Source organism: Schistocerca cancellata, chromosome 1, assembly GCF_023864275.1.
Source record: "Schistocerca cancellata isolate TAMUIC-IGC-003103 chromosome 1, iqSchCanc2.1, whole genome shotgun sequence".
Taxonomy (NCBI): domain Eukaryota; kingdom Metazoa; phylum Arthropoda; class Insecta; order Orthoptera; family Acrididae; genus Schistocerca; species Schistocerca cancellata.
The window spans coordinates 117,606,870-117,634,347 of record NC_064626.1 but is presented as its reverse complement, the minus strand read 5'-3'; the positions used below and the strand labels follow the sequence as shown (position 1 = coordinate 117,634,347).

The following is a 27,478-nucleotide window of genomic DNA, read 5'->3' as shown; positions in this document are numbered from 1 at the left end:
GCAATTACATCAAAGACTCATTATTTATGTAACAGACACGATACATCGCTCCGAATCGCTCTGTTTACCATGGCTCTACTGATTGAAACACCTGCGTATTGACAGAGTTGCTCTGTACAATCGTAGTAACACAGTCCTGCTATTAGATTCGATCACGTGTGCTGCTTACAGATAAATGGGAATTGCGCTCTTTAGAACAGCACCCACTCACAAAGTGGTAAACGACACACTGGGAACACTGTACGATTAGTCACATTTTTTGACTTTGGTTGACTGCTGTGTCACAGCCGGTCCCCATCATATGTATACACTCCAACGAACGTGTGTGCCCTGTTAGCACATTTACCAGGAACGTTAGCTGCATCACCTCCCTGGCAATTCCATGCCGTGCTCGAAGCGTCAGCCATTGCTTGGTGACAGTGTGCTTCGATGAGAAGTGGACAGATGATGCATCTCTCTCGCCGTCAGTTATAGGCGGGAATCATACTTAATGTAGTTTTCTGCAAGCGTCAGCGGAGCGTCAGACATCTCTGTCTGGTCTTCTCCCTTCATGCATCCACCAAGTCCACTCCTGGCAGTCTCCAGTAAAAGCCCCCTGTGCTGAAGCGAAAATTGCCGCCGTTTCTATAGATACAGAATGCCATTGCTTACTGGGAACAGTTAAGGAACCATAGTACAATATCTTGTTGTGAAACTGTCTACTTTTCTCACTTGTGGCCGAGAAAACTAAAACCCTCTCACCTTGGGCTGGAAGAATTAAAGATCATGACTGGGATTACATACATTGACTCGTGAAGTAATACAAAATTATTTCACTCTTCATTGTATTTGTTTCTGTACAAAATGTGCGTTCTATTGCTATATTTCTATCTGTAGGTAAAAACTGGGTATTGAAAGAAAATTCCCGTGAACAGGGGCGTGAAGATATGGTTCCGCTTTTACAGCATTTACACATAGCAGCGTCATGGATCTACGAGAATTTTGCTTGTATGTGTAAGGTTAACATATTTAAGCATAGAACTGAAGTCACAACAATTTTCACCTTTTGAAGACGCTTGTGGTTACCCATATGTCAATTCCCATCTCGTGATTGGCACACATTTTTAAATATTGCCCGTCCCTTGTGGGGATCAAACCCACGACCTTTGGATTAGAAGTCCAACGCGCTATCCTCTGCGCCAAAGGGACGCTGTGCAAGTGATGGTCTCAGATGTAAGAGATTCTGCAAGACATGACCCGTGCTACATGTCTCGCGTTACTTTTCTGATAGGCTTACTTTCATATTTCTCTGAAGCAATTACATCAAAGACTCATTATTTATGTAACAGACACGATACATCGCTCCGAATCGCTCTGTTTACCATGGCTCTACTGATTGAAACACCTGCGTATTGACAGAGTTGCTCTGTACAATCGTAGTAACACAGTCCTGCTATTAGATTCGATCACGTGCGCTGCTTACAGATAAATGGGAATTGCGCTCTTTAGAACAGCATCCACTCACAAAGTGGTAAACGACACACTGGGAACACTGTACGATTAGTCACATTTTTTGACTTTGGTTGACTGCTGTGTCACAGCCGGTCCCCATCATATGTATACACTCCAACGGACGTGTGTGCCCTGTTAGCACATTTACCAGGAACGTTAGCTGCATCACCTCCCTGGCAATTCCATGCCGTGCTCGAAGCGTCAGCCATTGCTTGGTGACAGTGTGCTTCGATGAGAAGTGGACAGATGATGCATCTCTCTCGCCGTCAGTTATAGGCGGGAATCATACTTAATGTAGTTTTCTGCAAGCGTCAGCGGAGCGTCAGACATCTCTGTCTGGTCTTCTCCCTTCATGCATCCACCAAGTCCACTCCTGGCAGTCTCCAGTAAAAGCCCCCTGTGCTGAAGCGAAAATTGCCGCCGTTTCTATAGATACAGAATGCCATTGCTTACTGGGAACAGTTAAGGAACCATAGTACAATATCTTGTTGTGAAACTGTCTACTTTTCTCACTTGTGGCCGAGAAAACTGAAACCCTCTCACCTTGGGCTGGAAGAATTAAAGATCATGACTGGGATTACATACATTGACTCGTGAAGTAATACAAAATGATTTCACTCTTCATTGTATTTGTTTCTGTACAACATGTGCGTTCTATTGCTATATTTCTATGTGTAGGTAAAAATTGGGTATTGAAAGAAAATTCCCGTGAACAGGGGCGTGAAGATATGGTTCCGCTTTTACAGCATTTACACATAGCAGCGTCATGGATCTACGAGAATTTTGCTTGTATGTGTAAGGTTAACATATTTAAGCATAGAACTGAAGTCACAACAATTTTCACCTTTTGAAGACGCTTGTGGTTACCCATATGTCAATTCCCATCTCGTGATTGGCACACATTTTTAAAAATTGCCCGTCATTTGTGGGGATCGAACCCACGACCTTTGGATTAGAAGTCCAACGCGCTATCCTCTGCGCCAAAGGGACGCTGTGCAAGTGATGGTCTCAGATGTAAGAGATTCTGCAAGACATGACCCGTGCTACATGTCTCGCGTTACTTTTCTGATAGGCTTACTTTCATATTTCTCTGAAGCAATTACATCAAAGACTCATTATTTATGTAACAGACACGATACATCGCTCCGAATCGCTCTGTTTACCATGGCTCTACTGATTGAAACACCTGCGTATTGACAGAGTTGCTCTGTACAATCGTAGTAACACAGTCATGCTATTAGATTCGCTCAAGTGCGCTGCTTACAGATAAATGGGAATTGCGCTCTTTAGAACAGCATCCACTCACAAAGTGGTAAACGACACACTGGGAACACTGTACGATTAGTCACATTTTTTGACTTTGGTTGACTGCTGTGTCACAGCCGGTCCCCATCATATGTATACACTCCAACGGACGTGTGTGCCCTGTTAGCACATTTACCAGGAACGTTAGCTGCATCACCTCCCTGGCAATTCCATGCCGTGCTCGAAGCGTCAGCCATTGCTTGGTGACAGTGTGCTTCGATGAGAAGTGGACAGATGATGCATCTCTCTCGCCGTCAGTTATAGGCGGGAATCATACTTAATGTAGTTTTCTGCAAGCGTCAGCGGAGCGTCAGACATCTCTGTCTGGTCTTCTCCCTTCATGCATCCACCAAGTCCACTCCTATCAGTCTCCAGTAAAAGCCCCCTGTGCTGAAGCGAAAATTGCCGCCGTTTCTATAGATACAGAATGCCATTGCTTACTGGGAACAGTTAAGGAACCATAGTACAATATCTTGTTGTGAAACTGTCTACTTTTCTCACTTGTGGCCGAGAAAACTAAAACCCTCTCACCTTGGGCTGGAAGAATTAAAGATCATGACTGGGATTACATACATTGACTCGTGAAGTAATACAAAATTATTTCACTCTTCATTGTATTTGTTTCTGTACAAAATGTGCGTTCTATTGCTATATTTCTATGTGTAGGTAAAAATTGGGTATTGAAAGAAAATTCCCGTGAACAGGGGCGTGAAGATATGGTTCCGCTTTTACAGCATTTACACATAGCAGCGTCATGGATCTACGAGAATTTTGCTTGTATGTGTAAGGTTAACATATTTAAGCATAGAACTGAAGTCACAACAATTTTCACCTTTTGAAGACGCTTGTGGTTACCCATATGTCAATTCCCATCTCGTGATTGGCACACATTTTTAAAAATTGCCCGTCCCTTGTGGGGATCGAACCCACGACCTTTGGATTAGAAGTCCAACGCGCTATCCTCTGCGTCAAAGGGACGCTGTGCAAGTGATGGTCTCAGATGTAAGAGGTTCTGCAAGACATGACCCGTGCTACATGTCTCGCGTTACTTTTCTGATAGGCTTACTTTCATATTTCTCTGAAGCAATTACATCAAAGACTCATTATTTATGTAACAGACACGATACATCGCTCCGAATCGCTCTGTTTACCATGGCTCTACTGATTGAAACACCTGCGTATTGACAGAGTTGCTCTGTACAATCGTAGTAACACAGTCCTGCTATTAGATTCGCTCACGTGCGCTGCTTACAGATAAATGGGAATTGCGCTCTTTAGAACAGCATCCACTCACAAAGTGGTAAACGACACACTGGGAACACTGTACGATTAGTCACATTTTTTGACTTTGGTTGACTGCTGTGTCACAGCCGGTCCCCATCATATGTATACACTCCAACGGACGTGTGTGCCCTGTTAGCACATTTACCAGGAACGTTAGCTGCATCACCTCCCTGGCAATTCCATGCCGTGCTCGAAGCGTCAGCCATTGCTTGGTGACAGTGTGCTTCGATGAGAAGTGGACAGATGATGCATCTCTCTCGCCGTCAGTTATAGGCGGGAATCATACTTAATGTAGTTTTCTGCAAGCGTCAGCGGAGCGTCAGACATCTCTGTCTGGTCTTCTCCCTTCATGCATCCACCAAGTCCACTCCTGGCAGTCTCCAGTAAAAGCCCCCTGTGCTGAAGCGAAAATTGCCGCCGTTTCTATAGATACAGAATGCCATTGCTAACTGGTAACAGTTAAGGAACCATAGTACAATATCTTGTTGTGAAACTGTCTACTTTTCTCACTTGTGGCCGAGAAAACTGAAACCCTCTCACCTTGGGCTGGAAGAATTAAAGATCATGACTGGGATTACATACATTGACTCGTGAAGTAATACAAAATTATTTCACTCTTCATTGTATTTGTTTCTGTACAAAATGTGCGTTCTATTGCTATATTTCTATGTGTAGGTAAAAATTGGGTATTGAAAGAAAATTCCCGTGAACAGGGGCGTGAAGATATGGTTCCGCTTTTACAGCATTTACACATAGCAGCGTCATGGATCTACGAGAATTTTGCTTGTATGTGTAAGGTTAACATATTTAAGCATAGAACTGAAGTCACAACAATTTTCACCTTTTGAAGACGCTTGTGGTTACCCATATGTCAATTCCCATCTCGTGATTGGCACACATTTTTAAAAATTGCCCTTCCCTTGTGGGGATCGAACCCACAACCTTTGGATTAGAAGTCCAACGCACTATCCTCTGCGCCAAAGGGACGCTGTGCAAGTGTTGGTCTCAGATGTAAGATATTCTGCAAGACATGACCCGTGCTACATGTCTCGCGTTACTTTTCTGATAGGCTTACTTTCATATTTCTCTGAAGCAATTACATCAAAGACTCATTATTTATGTAACAGACACGATACATCGCTCCGAATCGCTCTGTTTACCATGGCTCTACTGATTGAAACACCTGCGTATTGACAGAGTTGCTCTGTACAATCGTAGTAACACAGTCCTGCTATTAGATTCGCTCACGTGCGCTGCTTACAGATAAATGGGAATTGCGCTCTTTAGAACAGCATCCACTCACAAAGTGGTAAACGACACACTGGGAACACTGTACGATTAGTCACATTTTTTGACTTTGGTTGACTGCTGTGTCACAGCCGGTCCCCATCATATGTATACACTCCAACGGACGTGTGTGCCCTGTTAGCACATTTACCAGGAACGTTAGCTGCATCACCTCCCTGGCAATTCCATGCCGTGCTCGAAGCGTCAGCCATTGCTTGGTGACAGTGTGCTTCGATGAGAAGTGGACAGATGATGCATCTCTCTCGCCGTCAGTTATAGGCGGGAATCATACTTAATGTAGTTTTCTGCAAGCGTCAGTGGAGCGTCAGACATCTCTGTCTGGTCTTCTCCCTTCATGCATCCACCAAGTCCACTCCTGGCAGTCTCCAGTAAAAGCCCCCTGTGCTGAAGCGAAAATTGCCGCCGTTTCTATAGATACAGAGTGCCATTGCTTACTGGGAACAGTTAAGGAACCATAGTACAATATCTTGTTGTGAAACTGTCTACTTTTCTCACTTGTGGCCGAGAAAACTGAAACCCTCTCACCTTGGGCTGGAAGAATTAAAGATCATGACTGGGATTACATACATTGACTCGTGAAGTAATACAAAATTATTTCACTCTTCATTGTATTTGTTTCTGTACAACATGTGCGTTCTATTGCTATATTTCTATCTGTAGGTAAAAATTGGGTATTGAAAGAAAATTCCCGTGAACAGGGGCGTGAAGATATGGTTCCGCTTTTACAGCATTTACACATAGCAGCGTCATGGATCTACGAGAATTTTGCTTGTATGTGTAAGGTTAACATATTTAAGCATAGAACTGAAGTCACAACAATTTTCACCTTTTGAAGACGCTTGTGGTTACCCATATGTCAATTCCCATCTCGTGATTGGCACACATTTTTAAAAATTGCCCGTCCCTTGTGGGGATCGAACCCACGACCTTTGGATTAGAAGTCCAACGCGCTATCCTCTGCGCCAAAGGGACGCTGTGCAAGTGATGGTCTCAGATGTAAGAGATTCTGCAAGACATGACCCGTGCTACATGTCTCGCGTTACTTTTCTGATAGGCTTACTTTCATATTTCTCTGAAGCAATTACATCAAAGACTCATTATTTATGTAACAGACACGATACGTCGCTCCGAATCGCTCTGTTTACCATGGCTCTACTGATTGAAACACCTGCGTATTGACAGAGTTGCTCTGTACAATCGTAGTAACACAGTCCTGCTATTAGATTCGCTCACGTGCGCTGCTTACAGATAAATGGGAATTGCGCTCTTTAGAACAGCATCCACTCACAAAGTGGTAAACGACACACTGGGAACACTGTACGATTAGTCACATTTTTTGACTTTCCTTGACTGCTGTGTCACAGCCGGTCCCCATCATATGTATACACTCCAACGGACGTGTGTGCCCTGTTAGCACATTTACCAGGAACGTTAGCTGCATCACCTCCCTGGCAATTCCATGCCGTGCTCGAAGCGTCAGCCATTGCTTGGTGACAGTGTGCTTCGATGAGAAGTGGACAGATGATGCATCTCTCTCGCCGTCAGTTATAGGCGGGAATCATACTTAATGTAGTTTTCTGCAAGCATCAGCGGAGCGTCAGACATCTCTGTCTGGTCTTCTCCCTTCATGCATCCACCAAGTCCACTCCTGGCAGTCTCCAGTAAAAGCCCCCTGTGCTGAAGCGAAAATTGCCGCCGTTTCTATAGATACAGAGTGCCATTGCTTACTGGGAACAGTTAAGGAACCATAGTACAATATCTTGTTGTGAAACTGTCTACTTTTCTCACTTGTGGCCGAGAAAACTGAAACCCTCTCACCTTGGGCTGGAAGAATTAAAGATCATGACTGGGATTACATACATTGACTCGTGAAGTAATACAAAATTATTTCACTCTTCATTGTATTTGTTTCTGTACAAAATGTGCGTTCTATTGCTATATTTCTATGTGTAGGTAAAAATTGGGTATTGAAAGAAAATTCCCGTGAACAGGGGAGTGGAGATATGGTTCCGCTTTTACAGCATTTACACATAGCAGCGTCATGGATCTACGAGAATTTTGCTTGTATGTGTAAGGTTAACATATTTAAGCATAGAACTGAAGTCACAACAATTTTCACCTTTTGAAGACGCTTGTGGTTACCCATATGTCAATTCCCATCTCGTGATTGGCACACATTTTTAAAAATTGCCCGTCCCTTGTGGGGATCGAACCCACGACCTTTGGATTAGAAGTCCAACGCGCTATCCTCTGCGTCAAAGGGACGCTGTGCAAGTGATGGTCTCAGATGTAAGAGGTTCTGCAAGACATGACCCGTGCTACATGTCTCACGTTACTTTTCTGATAGGCTTACTTTCATATTTCTCTGAAGCAATTACATCAAAGACTCATTATTTATGTAACAGACACGATACATCGCTCCGAATCGCTCTGTTTACCATGGCTCTACTGATTGAAACACCTGCGTATTGACAGAGTTGCTCTGTACAATCGTAGTAACACAGTCCTGCTATTAGATTCGCTCACGTGCGCTGCTTACAGATAAATGGGAATTGCGCTCTTTAGAACAGCATCCACTCACAAAGTGGTAAACGACACACTGGGAACACTGTACGATTAGTCACATTTTTTGACTTTGGTTGACTGCTGTGTCACAGCCGGTCCCCATCATATGTATACACTCCAACGGACGTGTGTGCCCTGTTAGCACATTTACCAGGAACGTTAGCTGCATCACCTCCCTGGCAATTCCATGCCGTGCTCGAAGCGTCAGCCATTGCTTGGTGACAGTGTGCTTCGATGAGAAGTGGACAGATGATGCATCTCTCTCGCCGTCAGTTATAGGCGGGAATCATACTTAATGTAGTTTTCTGCAAGCGTCAGCGGAGCGTCAGACATCTCTGTCTGGTCTTCTCCCTTCATGCATCCACCAAGTCCACTCCTGGCAGTCTCCAGTAAAAGCCCCCTGTGCTGAAGCGAAAATTGCCGCCGTTTCTATAGATACAGAATGCCATTGCTTACTGGTAACAGTTAAAGAACCATAGTACAATATCTTGTTGTGAAACTGTCTACTTTTCTCACTTGTGGCCGAGAAAACTGAAACCCTCTCACCTTGGGCTGGAAGAATTAAAGATCATGACTGGGATTACATACATTGACTCGTGAAGTAATACAAAATTATTTCACTCTTCATTGTACTTGTTTCTGTACAAAATGTGCGTACTATTGCTATATTTCTATGTGTAGGTAAAAATTGGGTATTGAAAGAAAATTCCCGTGAACAGGGGCGTGAAGATATGGTTCCGCTTTTACAGCATTTACACATAGCAGCGTCATGGATCTACGAGAATTTTGCTTGTATGTGTAAGGTTAACATATTTAAGCATAGAACTGAAGTCACAACAATTTTCACCTTTTGAAGACGCTTGTGGTTACCCATATGTCAATTCCCATCTCGTGATTGGCACACATTTTTAAAAATTGCCCGTCCCTTGTGGGGATCGAACCCACGACCTTTGGATTAGAAGTCCAATGCGCTATCCTCTGCGCCAAAGGGACGCTGTGCAAGTGATGGTCTCAGATGTAAGAGATTCTGCAAGACATGACCCGTGCTACATGTCTCGCGTTACTTTTCTGATAGGCTTACTTTCATATTTCTCTGAAGCAATTACATCAAAGACTCATTATTTATGTAACAGACACGATACATCGCTCCGAATCGCTCTGTTTACCATGGCTCTACTGATTGAAACACCTGCGTATTGACAGAGTTGCTCTGTACAATCGTAGTAACACAGTCCTGCTATTAGATTCGATCACGTGCGCTGCTTACAGATAAATGGGAATTGCGCTCTTTAGAACAGCATCCACTCACAAAGTGGTAAACGACACACTGGGAACACTGTACGATTAGTCACATTTTTTGACTTTGGTTGACTGCTGTGTCACAGCCGGTCCCCATCATATGTATACACTCCAACGGACGTGTGTGCCCTGTTAGCACATTTACCAGGAACGTTAGCTGCATCACCTCCCTGGCAATTCCATGCCGTGCTCGAAGCGTCAGCCATTGCTTGGTGACAGTGTGCTTCGATGAGAAGTGGACAGATGATGCATCTCTCTCGCCGTCAGTTATAGGCGGGAATCATACTTAATGTAGTTTTCTGCAAGCATCAGCGGAGCGTCAGACATCTCTGTCTGGTCTTCTCCCTTCATGCATCCACCAAGTCCACTCCTGGCAGTCTCCAGTAAAAGCCCCCTGTGCTGAAGCGAAAATTGCCGCCGTTTCTATAGATACAGAGTGCCATTGCTTACTGGGAACAGTTAAGGAACCATAGTACAATATCTTGTTGTGAAACTGTCTACTTTTCTCACTTGTGGCCGAGAAAACTGAAACCCTCTCACCTTGGGCTGGAAGAATTAAAGATCATGACTGGGATTACATACATTGACTCGTGAAGTAATACAAAATTATTTCACTCTTCATTGTATTTGTTTCTGTACAAAATGTGCGTTCTATTGCTATATTTCTATGTGTAGGTAAAAATTGGGTATTGAAAGAAAATTCCCGTGAACAGGGGAGTGGAGATATGGTTCCGCTTTTACAGCATTTACACATAGCAGCGTCATGGATCTACGAGAATTTTGCTTGTATGTGTAAGGTTAACATATTTAAGCATAGAACTGAAGTCACAACAATTTTCACCTTTTGAAGACGCTTGTGGTTACCCATATGTCAATTCCCATCTCGTGATTGGCACACATTTTTAAAAATGGCCCGTCCCTTGTGGGGATCGAACCCACGACCTTTGGATTAGAAGTCCAACGCGCTATCCTCTGCGCCAAAGGGACGCTGTGCAAGTGATGGTCTCAGATGTAAGAGATTCTGCAAGACATGACCCGTGCTACATGTCTCGCGTTACTTTTCTGATAGGCTTACTTTCATATTTCTCTGAAGCAATTACATCAAAGACTCATTATTTATGTAACAGACACGATACATCGCTCCGAATCGCTCTGTTTACCATGGCTCTACTGATTGAAACACCTGCGTATTGACAGAGTTGCTCTGTACAATCGTAGTAACACAGTCATGCTATTAGATTCGCTCAAGTGCGCTGCTTACAGATAAATGGGAATTGCGCTCTTTAGAACAGCATCCACTCACAAAGTGGTAAACGACACACTGGGAACACTGTACGATTAGTCACATTTTTTGACTTTGGTTGACTGCTGTGTCACAGCCGGTCCCCATCATATGTATACACTCCAACGGACGTGTGTGCCCTGTTAGCACATTTACCAGGAACGTTAGCTGCATCACCTCCCTGGCAATTCCATGCCGTGCTCGAAGCGTCAGCCATTGCTTGGTGACAGTGTGCTTCGATGAGAAGTGGACAGATGATGCATCTCTCTCGCCGTCAGTTATAGGCGGGAATCATACTTAATGTAGTTTTCTGCAAGCGTCAGCGGAGCGTCAGACATCTCTGTCTGGTCTTCTCCCTTCATGCATCCACCAAGTCCACTCCTGGCAGTCTCCAGTAAAAGCCCCCTGTGCTGAAGCGAAAATTGCCGCCGTTTCTATAGATACAGAATGCCATTGCTTACTGGTAACAGTTAAGGAACTATAGTACAATATCTTGTTGTGAAACTGTCTACTTTTCTCACTTGTGGCCGAGAAAACTGAAACCCTCTCACCTTGGGCTGGAAGAATTAAAGATCATGACTGGGATTACATACATTGACTCGTGAAGTAATACAAAATTATTTCACTCTTCATTGTACTTGTTTCTGTACAAAATGTGCGTTCTATTGCTATATTTCTATGTGTAGGTAAAAATTAGGTATTGAAAGAAAATTCCCGTGAACAGGGGCGTGAAGATATGGTTCCGCTTTTACAGCATTTACACATAGCAGCGTCATGGATCTACGAGAATTTTGCTTGTATGTGTAAGGTTAACATATTTAAGCATAGAACTGAAGTCACAACAATTTTCACCTTTTGAAGACGCTTGTGGTTACCCATATGTCAATTCCCATCTCGTGATTGGCACACATTTTTAAAAATTGCCCGTCCCTTGTGGGGATCGAACCCACGACCTTTGGATTAGAAGTCCAACGCGCTATCCTCTGCGCCAAAGGGACGCTGTGCAAGTGTTGGTCTCAGATGTAAGATATTCTGCAAGACATGACCCGTGCTACATGTCTCGCGTTACTTTTCTGATAGGCTTACTTTCATATTTCTCTGAAGCAATTACATCAAAGACTCATTATTTATGTAACAGACACGATACATCGCTCCGAATCGCTCTGTTTACCATGGCTCTACTGATTGAAACACCTGCGTATTGACAGAGTTGCTCTGTACAATCGTAGTAACACAGTCCTGCTATTAGATTCGCTCACGTGCGCTGCTTACAGATAAATGGGAATTGCGCTCTTTAGAACAGCATCCACTCACAAAGTGGTAAATGACACACTGGGAACACTGTACGATTAGTCACATTTTTTGACTTTGGTTGACTGCTGTGTCACAGCCGGTCCCCATCATATGTATACACTCCAACGGACGTGTGTGCCCTGTTAGCACATTTACCAGGAACGTTAGCTGCATCACCTCCCTGGCAATTCCATGCCGTGCTCGAAGCGTCAGCCATTGCTTGGTGACAGTGTGCTTCGATGAGAAGTGGACAGATGATGCATCTCTCTCGCCGTCAGTTATAGGCGGGAATCATACTTAATGTAGTTTTCTGCAAGCGTCAGCGGAGCGTCAGACATCTCTGTCTGGTCTTCTCCCTTCATGCATCCACCAAGTCCACTCCTGGCAGTCTCCAGTAAAAGCCCCCTGTGCTGAAGCGAAAATTGCCGCCGTTTCTATAGATACAGAGTGCCATTGCTTACTGGGAACAGTTAAGGAACCATAGTACAATATCTTGTTGTGAAACTGTCTACTTTTCTCACTTGTGGCCGAGAAAACTGAAACCCTCTCACCTTGGGCTGGAAGAATTAAAGATCATGACTGGGATTACATACATTGACTCGTGAAGTAATACAAAATTATTTCACTCTTCATTGTATTTGTTTCTGTACAAAATGTGCGTTCTATTGCTATATTTCTATGTGTAGGTAAAAATTGGGTATTGAAAGAAAATTCCCGTGAACAGGGGCGTGAAGATATGGTTCCGCTTTTACAGCATTTACACATAGCAGCGTCATGGATCTACGAGAATTTTGCTTGTATGTGTAAGGTTAACATATTTAAGCATAGAACTGAAGTCACAACAATTTTCACCTTTTGAAGACGCTTGTGGTTACCCATATGTCAATTCCCATCTCGTGATTGGCACACATTTTTAAAAATTGCCCGTCCCTTGTGGGGATCGAACCCACGACCTTTGGATTAGAAGTCCAACGCGCTATCATCTGCGCCAAAGGGACGCTGTGCAAGTGATGGTCTCAGATGTAAGAGATTCTGCAAGACATGACCCGTGCTACATGTCTCGCGTTACTTTTCTGATAGGCTTACTTTCATATTTCTCTGAAGCAATTACATCAAAGACTCATTATTTATGTAACAGACACGATACATCGCTCCGAATCGCTCTGTTTACCATGGCTCTACTGATTGAAACACCTGCGTATTGACAGAGTTGCTCTGTACAATCGTAGTAACACAGTCCTGCTATTAGATTCGCTCACGTGCGCTGCTTACAGATAAATGGGAATTGCGCTCTTTAGAACAGCATCCACTCACAAAGTGGTAAACGACACACTGGGAACACTGTACGATTAGTCACATTTTTTGACTTTGGTTGACTGCTGTGTCACAGCTGGTCCCCATCATATGTATACACTCCAACGGACGTGTGTGCCCTGTTAGCACATTTACCAGGAACGTTAGCTGCATCACCTCCCTGGCAATTCCATGCCGTGCTCGAAGCGTCAGCCATTGCTTGATGACAGTGTGCTTCGATGAGAAGTGGACAGATGATGCATCTCTCTCGCCATCAGTTATAGGCGGGAATCATACTTAATGTAGTTTTCTGCAAGCGTCAGCGGAGCGTCAGACATCTCTGTCTGGTCTTCTCCCTTCATGCATCCACCAAGTCCGCTCCTGGCAGTCTCCAGTAAAAGCCCCCTGTGCTGAAGCGAAAATTGCCGCCGTTTTTATAGATACAGAGTGCCATTGCTTACTGGGAACAGTTAAGGAACCATAGTACAATATCTTGTTGTGAAACTGTCTACTTTTCTCACTTGTGGCCGAGAAAACTGAAACCCTCTCACCTTGGGCTGGAAGAATTAAAGATCATGACTGGGATTACATACATTGACTCGTGAAGTAATACAAAATTATTTCACTCTTCATTGTATTTGTTTCTGTACAACATGTGCGTTCTATTGCTATATTTCTATCTGTAGGTAAAAATTGGGTATTGAAAGAAAATTCCCGTGAACAGGGGCGTGAAGATATGGTTCCGCTTTTACAGCATTTACACATAGCAGCGTCATGGATCTACGAGAATTTTGCTTGTATGTGTAAGGTTAACATATTTAAGCATAGAACTGAAGTCACAACAATTTTCACCTTTTGAAGACGCTTGTGGTTACCCATATGTCAATTCCCATCTCGTGATTGGCACACATTTTTAAAAATTGCCCGTCCCTTGTGGGGATCGAACCCACGACCTTTGGATTAGAAGTCCAACGCGCTATCCTCTGCGCCAAAGGGACGCTGTGCAAGTGATGGTCTCAGATGTAAGAGATTCTGCAAGACATGACCCGTGCTACATGTCTCACGTTACTTTTCTGATAGGCTTACTTTCATATTTCTCTGAAGCAATTACATCAAAGACTCATTATTTATGTAACAGACACGATACATCGCTCCGAATCGCTCTGTTTACCATGGCTCTACTGATTGAAACACCTGCGTATTGACAGAGTTGCTCTGTACAATCGTAGTAACACAGTCCTGCTATTAGATTCGCTCACGTGCGCTGCTTACAGATAAATGGGAATTGCGCTCTTTAGAACAGCACCCACTCACAAAGTGGTAAACGACACACTGGGAACACTGTACGATTAGTCACATTTTTTGACTTTGGTTGACTGCTGTGTCACAGCCGGTCCCCATCATATGTATACACTCCAACGGACGTGTGTGCCCTGTTAGCACATTTACCAGGAACGTTAGCTGCATCACCTCCCTGGCAATTCCATGCCGTGCTCGAAGCGTCAGCCATTGCTTGGTGACAGTGTGCTTCGATGAGAAGTGGACAGATGATGCATCTCTCTCGCCGTCAGTTATAGGCGGGAATCATACTTAATGTAGTTTTCTGCAAGCGTCAGCGGAGCGTCAGACATCTCTGTCTGGTCTTCTCCCTTCATGCATCCACCAAGTCCACTCCTGGCAGTCTCCAGTAAAAGCCCCCTGTGCTGAAGCGAAAATTGCCGCCGTTTCTATAGATACAGAGTGCCATTGCTTACTGGGAACAGTTAAGGAACCATAGTACAATATCTTGTTGTGAAACTGTCTACTTTTCTCACTTGTGGCCGAGAAAACTGAAACCCTCTCACCTTGGGCTGGAAGAATTAAAGATCATGACTGGGATTACATACATTGACTCGTGAAGTAATACAAAATGATTTCACTCTTCATTGTATTTGTTTCTGTACAAAATGTGCGTTCTATTGCTATATTTCTATGTGTAGGTAAAAATTGGGTATTGAAAGAAAATTCCCGTGAACAGGGGCGTGAAGATATGGTTCCGCTTTTACAGCATTTACACATAGCAGCGTCATGGATCTACGAGAATTTTGCTTGTAAGTGTAAGGTTAACATATTTAAGCATAGAACTGAAGTCACAACAATTTTCACCTTTTGAAGACGCTTGTGGTTACCCATATGTCAATTCCCATCTCGTGATTGGCACACATTTTTAAAAATTGCCCGTCCCTTGTGGGGATCGAACCCACGACCTTTGGATTAGAAGTCCAACGCGCTATCCTCTGCGCCAAAGGGACGCTGTGCAAGTGATGGTCTCAGATGTAAGAGATTCTGCAAGACATGACCCGTGCTACATGTCTCGCGTTACTTTTCTGATAGGCTTACTTTCATATTTCTCTGAAGCAATTACATCAAAGACTCATTATTTATGTAACAGACACGATACATCGCTCCGAATCGCTCTGTTTACCATGGCTCTACTGATTGAAACACCTGCGTATTGACAGAGTTGCTCTGTACAATCGTAGTAACACAGTCCTGCTATTAGATTCGCTCACGTGCGCTGCTTACAGATAAATGGGAATTGCGCTCTTTAGAACAGCATCCACTCACAAAGTGGTAAACGACACACTGGGAACACTGTACGATTAGTCACATTTTTTGACTTTGGTTGACTGCTGTGTCACAGCCGGTCCCCATCATATGTATACACTCCAACGGACGTGTGTGCCCTGTTAGCACATTTACCAGGAACGTTAGCTGCATCACCTCCCTGGCAATTCCATGCCGTGCTCGAAGCGTCAGCCATTGCTTGGTGACAGTGTGCTTCGATGAGAAGTGGACAGATGATGCATCTCTCTCGCCGTCAGTTATAGGCGGGAATCATACTTAATGTAGTTTTCTGCAAGCGTCAGCGGAGCGTCAGACATCTCTGTCTGGTCTTCTCCCTTCATGCATCCACCAAGTCCACTCCTGGCAGTCTCCAGTAAAAGCCCCCTGTGCTGAAGCGAAAATTGCCGCCGTTTCTATAGATACAGAGTGCCATTGCTTACTGGGAACAGTTAAGGAACCATAGTACAATATCTTGTTGTGAAACTGTCTACTTTTCTCACTTGTGGCCGAGAAAACTGAAACCCTCTCACCTTGGGCTGGAAGAATTAAAGATCATGACTGGGATTACATACATTGACTCGTGAAGTAATACAAAATTATTTCACTCTTCATTGTATTTGTTTCTGTACAAAATGTGCGTTCTATTGCTATATTTCTATGTGTAGGTAAAAATTGGGTATTGAAAGAAAATTCCCGTGAACAGGGGCGTGAAGATATGGTTCCGCTTTTACAGCATTTACACATAGCAGCGTCATGGATCTACGAGAATTTTGCTTGTATGTGTAAGGTTAACATATTTAAGCATAGAACTGAAGTCACAACAATTTTCACCTTTTGAAGACGCTTGTGGTTACCCATATGTCAATTCCCATCTCATGATTGGCACACATTTTTAAAAATTGCCCGTCCCTTGTGGGGATCGAACCCACGACCTTTGGATTAGAAGTCCAACGCGCTATCCTCTGCGCCAAAGGGACGCTGTGCAAGTGATGGTCTCAGATGTAAGAGATTCTGCAAGACATGACCCGTGCTACATGTCTCGCGTTACTTTTCTGATAGGCTTACTTTCATATTTCTCTGAAGCAATTACATCAAAGACTCATTATTTATGTAACAGACACGATACATCGCTCCGAATCGCTCTGTTTACCATGGCTCTACTGATTGAAACACCTGCGTATTGACAGAGTTGCTCTGTACAATCGTAGTAACACAGTCCTGCTATTAGATTCGCTCACGTGCGCTGCTTACAGATAAATGGGAATTGCGCTCTTTAGAACAGCATCCACTCACAAAGTGGTAAACGACACACTGGGAACACTGTACGATTAGACACATTTTTTGACTTTGGTTGACTGCTGTGTCACAGCCGGTCCCCATCATATGTATACACTCCAACGGACGTGTGTGCCCTGTTAGCACATTTACCAGGAACGTTAGCTGCATCACCTCCCTGGCAATTCCATGCCGTGCTCGAAGCGTCAGCCATTGCTTGGTGACAGTGTGCTTCGATGAGAAGTGGACAGATGATGCATCTCTCTCGCCGTCAGTTATAGGCGGGAATCATACTTAATGTAGTTTTCTGCAAGCGTCAGCGGAGCGTCAGACATCTCTGTCTGGTCTTCTCCCTTCATGCATCCACCAAGTCCACTCCTGGCAGTCTCCAGTAAAAGCCCCCTGTGCTGAAGCGAAAATTGCCGCCGTTTCTATAGATACAGAGTGCCATTGCTTACTGGGAACAGTTAAGGAACCATAGTACAATATCTTGTTGTGAAACTGTCTACTTTTCTCACTTGTGGCCGAGAAAACTGAAACCCTCTCACCTTGGGCTGGAAGAATTAAAGATCATGACTGGGATTACATACATTGACTCGTGAAGTAATACAAAATTATTTCACTCTTCATTGTATTTGTTTCTGTACAAAATGTGCGTTCTATTGCTATATTTCTATGTGTAGGTAAAAATTGGGTATTGAAAGAAAATTCCCGTGAACAGGGGCGTGAAGATATGGTTCCGCTTTTACAGCATTTACACATAGCAGCGTCATGGATCTACGAGAATTTTGCTTGTATGTGTAAGGTTAACATATTTAAGCATAGAACTGAAGTCACAACAATTTTCACCTTTTGAAGACGCTTGTGGTTACCCATATGTCAATTCCCATCTCGTGATTGGCACACATTTTTAAAAATTGCCCGTCCCTTGTGGGGATCGAACCCACGACCTTTGGATTAGAAGTCCAACGCGCTATCCTCTGCGCCAAAGGGACGCTGTGCAAGTGATGGTCTCAGATGTAAGAGATTCTGCAAGACATGACCCGTGCTACATGTCTCGCGTTACTTTTCTGATAGGCTTACTTTCATATTTCTCTGAAGCAATTACATCAAAGACTCATTATTTATGTAACAGACACGATACATCGCTCCGAATCGCTCTGTTTACCATGGCTCTACTGATTGAAACACCTGCGTATTGACAGAGTTGCTCTGTACAATCGTAGTAACACAGTCCTGCTATTAGATTCGCTCACGTGCGCTGCTTACAGATAAATGGGAATTGCGCTCTTTAGAACAGCATCCACTCACAAAGTGGTAAACGACACACTGGGAACACTGTACGATTAGTCACATTTTTTGACTTTGGTTGACTGCTGTGTCACAGCCGGTCCCCATCATATGTATACACTCCAACGGACGTGTGTGCCCTGTTAGCACATTTACCAGGAACGTTAGCTGCATCACCTCCCTGGCAATTCCATGCCGTGCTCGAAGCGTCAGCCATTGCTTGGTGACAGTGTGCTTCGATGAGAAGTGGACAGATGATGCATCTCTCTCGCCGTCAGTTATAGGCGGGAATCATACTTAATGTAGTTTTCTGCAAGCGTCAGCGGAGCGTCAGACATCTCTGTCTGGTCTTCTCCCTTCATGCATCCACCAAGTCCACTCCTGGCAGTCTCCAGTAAAAGCCCCCTGTGCTGAAGCGAAAATTGCCGCCGTTTCTATAGATACAGAGTGCCATTGCTTACTGGGAACAGTTAAGGAACCATAGTACAATATCTTGTTGTGAAACTGTCTACTTTTCTCACTTGTGGCCGAGAAAACTGAAACCCTCTCACCTTGGGCTGGAAGAATTAAAGATCATGACTGGGATTACATACATTGACTCGTGAAGTAATACAAAATTATTTCACTCTTCATTGTATTTGTTTCTGTACAAAATGTGCGTTCTATTGCTATATTTCTATGTGTAGGTAAAAATTGGGTATTGAAAGAAAATTCCCGTGAACAGGGGCGTGAAGATATGGTTCCGCTTTTACAGCATTTACACATAGCAGCGTCATGGATCTACGAGAATTTTGCTTGTATGTGTAAGGTTAACATATTTAAGCATAGAACTGAAGTCACAACAATTTTCACCTTTTGAAGACGCTTGTGGTTACCCATATGTCAATTCCCATCTCGTGATTGGCACACATTTTTAAAAATTGCCCGTCCCTTGTGGGGATCGAACCCACGACCTTTGGATTAGAAGTCCAACACGCTATCCTCTGCGCCAAAGGGACGCTGTACAAGTGATGGTCTCAGATGTAAGAGATTCTGCAAGACATGACCCGTGCTACATGTCTCGCGTTACTTTTCTGATAGGCTTACTTTCATATTTCTCTGAAGCAATTACATCAAAGACTCATTATTTATGTAACAGACACGATACATCGCTCCGAATCGCTCTGTTTACCATGGCTCTACTGATTGAAACACCTGCGTATTGACAGAGTTGCTCTGTACAATCGTAGTAACACAGTCCTGCTATTAGATTCGCTCACGTGCGCTGCTTACAGATAAATGGGAATTGCGCTCTTTAGAACAGCATCCACTCACAAAGTGGTAAACGACACACTGGGAACACTGTACGATTAGTCACATTTTTTGACTTTGGTTGACTGCTGTGTCACAGCCGGTCCCCATCATATGTATACACTCCAACGGACGTGTGTGCCCTGTTAGCACATTTACCAGGAACGTTAGGTGCATCACCTCCCTGGCAATTCCATGCCGTGCTCGAAGCGTCAGCCATTGCTTGGTGACAGTGTGCTTCGATGAGAAGTGGACAGATGATGCATCTCTCTCGCCGTCAGTTATAGGCGGGAATCATACTTAATGTAGTTTTCTGCAAGCGTCAGCGGAGCGTCAGACATCTCTGTCTGGTCTTCTCCCTTCATGCATCCACCAAGTCCACTCCTGGCAGTCTCCAGTAAAAGCCCCCTGTGCTGAAGCGAAAATTGCCGCCGTTTCTATAGATACAGAGTGCCATTGCTTACTGGGAACAGTTAAGGAACCATAGTACAATATCTTGTGAAACTGTCTACTTTTCTCACTTGTGGCCGAGAAAACTGAAACCCTCTCACCTTGGGCTGGAAGAATTAAAGATCATGACTGGGATTACATACATTGACTCGTGAAGTAATACAAAATTATTTCACTCTTCATTGTATTTGTTTCTGTACAAAATGTGCGTTCTATTGCTATATTTCTATGTGTAGGTAAAAATTGGGTATTGAAAGAAAATTCCCGTGAACAGGGGCGTGAAGATATGGTTCCGCTTTTACAGCATTTACACATAGCAGCGTCATGGATCTACGAGAATTTTGCTTGTATGTGTAAGGTTAACATATTTAAGCATAGAACTGAAGTCACAACAATTTTCACCTTTTGAAGACGCTTGTGGTTACCCATATGTCAATTCCCATCTCGTGATTGGCACACATTTTTAAAAATTGCCCGTCCCTTGTGGGGATCGAACCCACGACCTTTGGATTAGAAGTCCAACGCGCTATCCTCTGCGCCAAAGGGACGCTGTGCAAGTGATGGTCTCAGATGTAAGAGATTCTGCAAGACATGACCCGTGCTACATGTCTCGCGTTACTTTTCTGATAGGCTTACTTTCATATTTCTCTGAAGCAATTACATCAAAGACTCATTATTTATGTAACAGACACGATACATCGCTCCGAATCGCTCTGTTTACCATGGCTCTACTGATTGAAACACCTGCGTATTGACAGAGTTGCTCTGTACAATCGTAGTAACACAGTCCTGCTATTAGATTCGCTCACGTGCGCTGCTTACAGATAAATGGGAATTGCGCTCTTTAGAACAGCATCCACTCACAAAGTGGTAAACGACACACTGGGAACACTGTACGATTAGTCACATTTTTTGACTTTGGTTGACTGCTGTGTCACAGCCGGTCCCCATCATATGTATACACTCCAACGGACGTGTGTGCCCTGTTAGCACATTTACCAGGAACGTTAGCTGCATCACCTCCCTGGCAATTCCATGCCGTGCTCGAAGCGTCAGCCATTGCTTGGTGACAGTGTGCTTCGATGAGAAGTGGACAGATGATGCATCTCTCTCGCCGTCAGTTATAGGCGGGAATCATACTTAATGTAGTTTTCTGCAAGCGTCAGCGGAGCGTCAGACATCTCTGTCTGGTCTTCTCCCTTCATGCATCCACCAAGTCCACTCCTGGCAGTCTCCAGTAAAAGCCCCCTGTGCTGAAGCGAAAATTGCCGCCGTTTCTATAGATACAGAGTGCCATTGCTTACTGGGAACAGTTAAGGAACCATAGTACAATATCTTGTTGTGAAACTGTCTACTTTTCTCACTTGTGGCCGAGAAAACTGAAACCCTCTCACCTTGGGCTGGAAGAATTAAAGATCATGACTGGGATTACATACATTGACTCGTGAAGTAATACAAAATTATTTCACTCTTCATTGTATTTGTTTCTGTACAAAATGTGCGTTCTATTGCTATATTTCTATGTGTAGGTAAAAATTGGGTATTGAAAGAAAATTCCCGTGAACAGGGGCGTGAAGATATGGTTCCGCTTTTACAGCATTTACACATAGCAGCGTCATGGATCTACGAGAATTTTGCTTGTATGTGTAAGGTTAACATATTTAAGCATAGAACTGAAGTCACAACAATTTTCACCTTTTGAAGACGCTTGTGGTTACCCATATGTCAATTCCCATCTCGTGATTGGCACACATTTTTAAAAATTGCCCGTCCCTTGTGGGGATCGAACCCACGACCTTTGGATTAGAAGTCCAACGCGCTATCCTCTGCGCCAAAGGGACGCTGTGCAAGTGATGGTCTCAGATGTAAGAGATTCTGCAAGACATGACCCGTGCTACATGTCTCGCGTTACTTTTCTGATAGGCTTACTTTCATATTTCTCTGAAGCAATTACATCAAAGACTCATTATTTATGTAACAGACACGATACATCGCTCCGAATCGCTCTGTTTACCATGGCTCTACTGATTGAAACACCTGCGTATTGACAGAGTTGCTCTGTACAATCGTAGTAACACAGTCCTGCTATTAGATTCGCTCACGTGCGCTGCTTACAGATAAATGGGAATTGCGCTCTTTAGAACAGCATCCACTCACAAAGTGGTAAACGACACACTGGGAACACTGTACGATTAGTCACATTTTTTGACTTTGGTTGACTGCTGTGTCACAGCCGGTCCCCATCATATGTATACACTCCAACGGACGTGTGTGCCCTGTTAGCACATTTACCAGGAACGTTAGCTGCATCACCTCCCTGGCAATTCCATGCCGTGCTCGAAGCGTCAGCCATTGCTTGGTGACAGTGTGCTTCGATGAGAAGTGGACAGATGATGCATCTCTCTCGCCGTCAGTTATAGGCGGGAATCATACTTAATGTAGTTTTCTGCAAGCGTCAGCGGAGCGTCAGACATCTCTGTCTGGTCTTCTCCCTTCATGCATCCACCAAGTCCACTCCTGGCAGTCTCCAGTAAAAGCCCCCTGTGCTGAAGCGAAAATTGCCGCCGTTTCTATAGATACAGAGTGCCATTGCTTACTGGGAACAGTTAAGGAACCATAGTACAATATCTTGTTGTGAAACTGTCTACTTTTCTCACTTGTGGCCGAGAAAACTGAAACCCTCTCACCTTGGGCTGGAAGAATTAAAGATCATGACTGGGATTACATACATTGACTCGTGAAGTAATACAAAATTATTTCACTCTTCATTGTATTTGTTTCTGTACAAAATGTGCGTTCTATTGCTATATTTCTATGTGTAGGTAAAAATTGGGTATTGAAAGAAAATTCCCGTGAACAGGGGCGTGAAGATATGGTTCCGCTTTTACAGCATTTACACATAGCAGCGTCATGGATCTACGAGAATTTTGCTTGTATGTGTAAGGTTAACATATTTAAGCATAGAACTGAAGTCACAACAATTTTCACCTTTTGAAGACGCTTGTGGTTACCCATATGTCAATTCCCATCTCGTGATTGGCACACATTTTTAAAAATTGCCCGTCCCTTGTGGGGATCGAACCCACGACCTTTGGATTAGAAGTCCAACGCGCTATCCTCTGCGCCAAAGGGACGCTGTGCAAGTGATGGTCTCAGATGTAAGAGATTCTGCAAGACATGACCCGTGCTACATGTCTCGCGTTACTTTTCTGATAGGCTTACTTTCATATTTCTCTGAAGCAATTACATCAAAGACTCATTATTTATGTAACAGACACGATACATCGCTCCGAATCGCTCTGTTTACCATGGCTCTACTGATTGAAACACCTGCGTATTGACAGAGTTGCTCTGTACAATCGTAGTAACACAGTCCTGCTATTAGATTCGCTCACGTGCGCTGCTTACAGATAAATGGGAATTGCGCTCTTTAGAACAGCATCCACTCACAAAGTGGTAAACGACACACTGGGAACACTGTACGATTAGTCACATTTTTTGACTTTGGTTGACTGCTGTGTCACAGCCGGTCCCCATCATATGTATACACTCCAACGGACGTGTGTGCCCTGTTAGCACATTTACCAGGAACGTTAGCTGCATCACCTCCCTGGCAATTCCATGCCGTGCTCGAAGCGTCAGCCATTGCTTGGTGACAGTGTGCTTCGATGAGAAGTGGACAGATGATGCATCTCTCTCGCCGTCAGTTATAGGCGGGAATCATACTTAATGTAGTTTTCTGCAAGCGTCAGCGGAGCGTCAGACATCTCTGTCTGGTCTTCTCCCTTCATGCATCCACCAAGTCCACTCCTGGCAGTCTCCAGTAAAAGCCCCCTGTGCTGAAGCGAAAATTGCCGCCGTTTCTATAGATACAGAGTGCCATTGCTTACTGGGAACAGTTAAGGAACCATAGTACAATATCTTGTTGTGAAACTGTCTACTTTTCTCACTTGTGGCCGAGAAAACTGAAACCCTCTCACCTTGGGCTGGAAGAATTAAAGATCATGACTGGGATTACATACATTGACTCGTGAAGTAATACAAAATTATTTCACTCTTCATTGTATTTGTTTCTGTACAAAATGTGCGTTCTATTGCTATATTTCTATGTGTAGGTAAAAATTGGTTATTGCAAGAAAATTCCTGTGAACAGGGGCGTGAAGATATGGTTCCGCTTTTACAGCATTTACACATAGCAGCGTCATGGATCTACGAGAATTTTGCTTGTATGTGTAAGGTTAACATATTTAAGCATAGAACTGAAGTCACAACAATTTTCACCTTTTGAAGACGCTTGTGGTTACCCATATGTCAATTCCCATCTCGTGATTGGCACACATTTTTAAAAATTGCCCGTCCCTTGTGGGGATCGAACCCACGACCTTTGGATTAGAAGTCCAACGCGCTATCCTCTGCGCCAAAGGGACGCTGTGCAAGTGATGGTCTCAGATGTAAGAGATTCTGCAAGACATGACCCGTGCTACATGTCTCGCGTTACTTTTCTGATAGGCTTACTTTCATATTTCTCTGAAGCAATTACATCAAAGACTCATTATTTATGTAACAGACATGATACATCGCTCCGAATCGCTCTGTTTACCATGGCTCTACTGATTGAAACACCTGCGTATTGACAGAGTTGCTCTGTACAATCGTAGTAACACAGTCCTGCTATTAGATTCGCTCACGTGCGCTGCTTACAGATAAATGGGAATTGCGCTCTTTAGAACAGCATCCACTCACAAAGTGGTAAACGACACACTGGGAACACTGTACGATTAGTCACATTTTTTGACTTTGGTTGACTGCTGTGTCACAGCCGGTCCCCATCATATGTATACACTCCAACGGACGTGTGTGCCCTGTTAGCACATTTACCAGGAACGTTAGCTGCATCACCTCCCTGGCAATTCCATGCCGTGCTCGAAGCGTCAGCCATTGCTTGGTGACAGTGTGCTTCGATGAGAAGTGGACAGATGATGCATCTCTCTCGCCGTCAGTTATAGGCGGGAATCATACTTAATGTAGTTTTCTGCAAGCGTCAGCGGAGCGTCAGACATCTCTGTCTGGTCTTCTCCCTTCATGCATCCACCAAGTCCACTCCTGGCAGTCTCCAGTAAAAGCCCCCTGTGCTGAAGCGAAAATTGCCGCCGTTTCTATAGATACAGAGTGCCATTGCTTACTGGGAACAGTTAAGGAACCATAGTACAATATCTTGTTGTGAAACTGTCTACTTTTCTCACTTGTGGCCGAGAAAACTGAAACCCTCTCACCTTGGGCTGGAAGAATTAAAGATCATGACTGGGATTACATACATTGACTCGTGAAGTAATACAAAATTATTTCACTCTTCATTGTATTTGTTTCTGTACAAAATGTGCGTTCTATTGCTATATTTCTATGTGTAGGTAAAAATTGGGTATTGAAAGAAAATTCCCTTGAACAGGGGCGTGAAGATATGGTTCCGCTTTTACAGCATTTACACATAGCAGCGTCATGGATCTACGAGAATTTTGCTTGTATGTGTAAGGTTAACATATTTAAGCATAGAACTGAAGTCACAACAATTTTCACCTTTTGAAGACGCTTGTGGTTACCCATATGTCAATTCCCATCTCGTGATTGGCACACATTTTTAAAAATTGCCCGTCCCTTGTGGGGATCGAACCCACGACCTTTGGATTAGAAGTCCAACGCGCTATCCTCTGCGCCAAAGGGACGCTGTGCAAGTGATGGTCTCAGATGTAAGAGATTCTGCAAGACATGACCCGTGCTACATGTCTCGCGTTACTTTTCTGATAGGCTTACTTTCATATTTCTCTGAAGCAATTACATCAAAGACTCATTATTTATGTAACAGACACGATACATCGCTCCGAATCGCTCTGTTTACCATGGCTCTACTGATTGAAACACCTGCGTATTGACAGAGTTGCTCTGTACAATCGTAGTAACACAGTCCTGCTATTAGATTCGCTCACGTGCGCTGCTTACAGATAAATGGGAATTGCGCTCTTTAGAACAGCATCCACTCACAAAGTGGTAAACGACACACTGGGAACACTGTACGATTAGTCACATTTTTTGACTTTGGTTGACTGCTGTGTCACAGCCGGTCCCCATCATATGTATACACTCCAACGGACGTGTGTGCCCTGTTAGCACATTTACCAGGAACGTTAGCTGCATCACCTCCCTGGCAATTCCATGCCGTGCTCGAAGCGTCAGCCATTGCTTGGTGACAGTGTGCTTCGATGAGAAGTGGACAGATGATGCATCTCTCTCGCCGTCAGTTATAGGCGGGAATCATACTTAATGTAGTTTTCTGCAAGCGTCAGCGGAGCGTCAGACATCTCTGTCTGGTCTTCTCCCTTCATGCATCCACCAAGTCCACTCCTGGCAGTCTCCAGCAAAAGCCCCCTGTGCTGAAGCGAAAATTGCCGCCGTTTCTATAGATACAGAGTGCCATTGCTTACTGGGAACAGTTAAGGAACCATAGTACAATATCTTGTTGTGAAACTGTCTACTTTTCTCACTTGTGGCCGAGAAAACTGAAACCCTCTCACCTTGGGCTGGAAGAATTAAAGATCATGACTGGGATTACATACATTGACTCGTGAAGTAATACAAAATTATTTCACTCTTCATTGTATTTGTTTCTGTACAAAATGTGCGTTCTATTGCTATATTTCTATGTGTAGGTAAAAATTGGGTATTGAAAGAAAATTCCCGTGAACAGGGGCGTGAAGATATGGTTCCGCTTTTACAGCATTTACACATAGCAGCGTCATGGATCTACGAGAATTTTGCTTGTATGTGTAAGGTTAACATATTTAAGCATAGAACTGAAGTCACAACAATTTTCACCTTTTGAAGACGCTTGTGGTTACCCATATGTCAATTCCCATCTCGTGATTGGCACACATTTTTAAAAATTGCCCGTCCCTTGTGGGGATCGAACCCACGACCTTTGGATTAGAAGTCCAACGCGCTATCCTCTGCGCCAAAGGGACGCTGTGCAAGTGATGGTCTCAGATGTAAGAGATTCTGCAAGACATGACCCGTGCTACATGTCTCGCGTTACTTTTCTGATAGGCTTACTTTCATATTTCTCTGAAGCAATTACATCAAAGACTCATTATTTATGTAACAGACACGATACATCGCTCCGAATCGCTCTGTTTACCATGGCTCTACTGATTGAAACACCTGCGTATTGACAGAGTTGCTCTGTACAATCGTAGTAACACAGTCCTGCTATTAGATTCGCTCACGTGCGCTGCTTACAGATAAATGGGAATTGCGCTCTTTAGAACAGCATCCACTCACAAAGTGGTAAACGACACACTGGGAACACTGTACGATTAGTCACATTTTTTGACTTTGGTTGACTGCTGTGTCACAGCCGGTCCCCATCATATGTATACACTCCAACGGACGAGTGTG

General features: G+C 43.9%; 21 non-coding genes across 21 annotated transcripts; all 21 read right to left on the bottom strand.

Annotated features, from left to right (window-relative positions):
• Positions 1-1,115: 1,115 nt before the first annotated feature.
• Trnar-ucu (transfer RNA arginine (anticodon UCU)) lies at positions 1,116-1,188 on the bottom strand. The gene has a single exon. It is a non-coding gene; the product is annotated as a tRNA-Arg (tRNA).
• Positions 1,189-2,408: 1,220 nt separating this feature from the next.
• On the bottom strand, positions 2,409-2,481 carry Trnar-ucu (transfer RNA arginine (anticodon UCU)). Its single transcript has one exon. It is a non-coding gene; the product is annotated as a tRNA-Arg (tRNA).
• A 1,220-nt stretch (positions 2,482-3,701) lies between these two features.
• Trnar-ucu (transfer RNA arginine (anticodon UCU)) lies at positions 3,702-3,774 on the bottom strand. Its single transcript has one exon. It is a non-coding gene; the product is annotated as a tRNA-Arg (tRNA).
• A 1,220-nt stretch (positions 3,775-4,994) lies between these two features.
• Positions 4,995-5,067, bottom strand: Trnar-ucu (transfer RNA arginine (anticodon UCU)). Its single transcript has one exon. It is a non-coding gene; the product is annotated as a tRNA-Arg (tRNA).
• A 1,220-nt stretch (positions 5,068-6,287) lies between these two features.
• Trnar-ucu (transfer RNA arginine (anticodon UCU)) lies at positions 6,288-6,360 on the bottom strand. The gene has a single exon. It is a non-coding gene; the product is annotated as a tRNA-Arg (tRNA).
• Positions 6,361-7,580: 1,220 nt separating this feature from the next.
• Trnar-ucu (transfer RNA arginine (anticodon UCU)) lies at positions 7,581-7,653 on the bottom strand. Its single transcript has one exon. It is a non-coding gene; the product is annotated as a tRNA-Arg (tRNA).
• A 1,220-nt stretch (positions 7,654-8,873) lies between these two features.
• Positions 8,874-8,946, bottom strand: Trnar-ucu (transfer RNA arginine (anticodon UCU)). Its single transcript has one exon. It is a non-coding gene; the product is annotated as a tRNA-Arg (tRNA).
• Positions 8,947-10,166: 1,220 nt separating this feature from the next.
• On the bottom strand, positions 10,167-10,239 carry Trnar-ucu (transfer RNA arginine (anticodon UCU)). The gene has a single exon. It is a non-coding gene; the product is annotated as a tRNA-Arg (tRNA).
• A 1,220-nt stretch (positions 10,240-11,459) lies between these two features.
• On the bottom strand, positions 11,460-11,532 carry Trnar-ucu (transfer RNA arginine (anticodon UCU)). The gene has a single exon. It is a non-coding gene; the product is annotated as a tRNA-Arg (tRNA).
• Positions 11,533-12,752: 1,220 nt separating this feature from the next.
• On the bottom strand, positions 12,753-12,825 carry Trnar-ucu (transfer RNA arginine (anticodon UCU)). Its single transcript has one exon. It is a non-coding gene; the product is annotated as a tRNA-Arg (tRNA).
• Positions 12,826-14,045: 1,220 nt separating this feature from the next.
• Positions 14,046-14,118, bottom strand: Trnar-ucu (transfer RNA arginine (anticodon UCU)). The gene has a single exon. It is a non-coding gene; the product is annotated as a tRNA-Arg (tRNA).
• A 1,220-nt stretch (positions 14,119-15,338) lies between these two features.
• Positions 15,339-15,411, bottom strand: Trnar-ucu (transfer RNA arginine (anticodon UCU)). Its single transcript has one exon. It is a non-coding gene; the product is annotated as a tRNA-Arg (tRNA).
• Positions 15,412-16,631: 1,220 nt separating this feature from the next.
• Trnar-ucu (transfer RNA arginine (anticodon UCU)) lies at positions 16,632-16,704 on the bottom strand. Its single transcript has one exon. It is a non-coding gene; the product is annotated as a tRNA-Arg (tRNA).
• Positions 16,705-17,924: 1,220 nt separating this feature from the next.
• Trnar-ucu (transfer RNA arginine (anticodon UCU)) lies at positions 17,925-17,997 on the bottom strand. The gene has a single exon. It is a non-coding gene; the product is annotated as a tRNA-Arg (tRNA).
• A 1,220-nt stretch (positions 17,998-19,217) lies between these two features.
• On the bottom strand, positions 19,218-19,290 carry Trnar-ucu (transfer RNA arginine (anticodon UCU)). Its single transcript has one exon. It is a non-coding gene; the product is annotated as a tRNA-Arg (tRNA).
• Positions 19,291-20,507: 1,217 nt separating this feature from the next.
• Positions 20,508-20,580, bottom strand: Trnar-ucu (transfer RNA arginine (anticodon UCU)). The gene has a single exon. It is a non-coding gene; the product is annotated as a tRNA-Arg (tRNA).
• Positions 20,581-21,800: 1,220 nt separating this feature from the next.
• Trnar-ucu (transfer RNA arginine (anticodon UCU)) lies at positions 21,801-21,873 on the bottom strand. Its single transcript has one exon. It is a non-coding gene; the product is annotated as a tRNA-Arg (tRNA).
• Positions 21,874-23,093: 1,220 nt separating this feature from the next.
• On the bottom strand, positions 23,094-23,166 carry Trnar-ucu (transfer RNA arginine (anticodon UCU)). Its single transcript has one exon. It is a non-coding gene; the product is annotated as a tRNA-Arg (tRNA).
• Positions 23,167-24,386: 1,220 nt separating this feature from the next.
• Positions 24,387-24,459, bottom strand: Trnar-ucu (transfer RNA arginine (anticodon UCU)). Its single transcript has one exon. It is a non-coding gene; the product is annotated as a tRNA-Arg (tRNA).
• Positions 24,460-25,679: 1,220 nt separating this feature from the next.
• On the bottom strand, positions 25,680-25,752 carry Trnar-ucu (transfer RNA arginine (anticodon UCU)). The gene has a single exon. It is a non-coding gene; the product is annotated as a tRNA-Arg (tRNA).
• Positions 25,753-26,972: 1,220 nt separating this feature from the next.
• On the bottom strand, positions 26,973-27,045 carry Trnar-ucu (transfer RNA arginine (anticodon UCU)). The gene has a single exon. It is a non-coding gene; the product is annotated as a tRNA-Arg (tRNA).
• Positions 27,046-27,478: the final 433 nt, after the last annotated feature.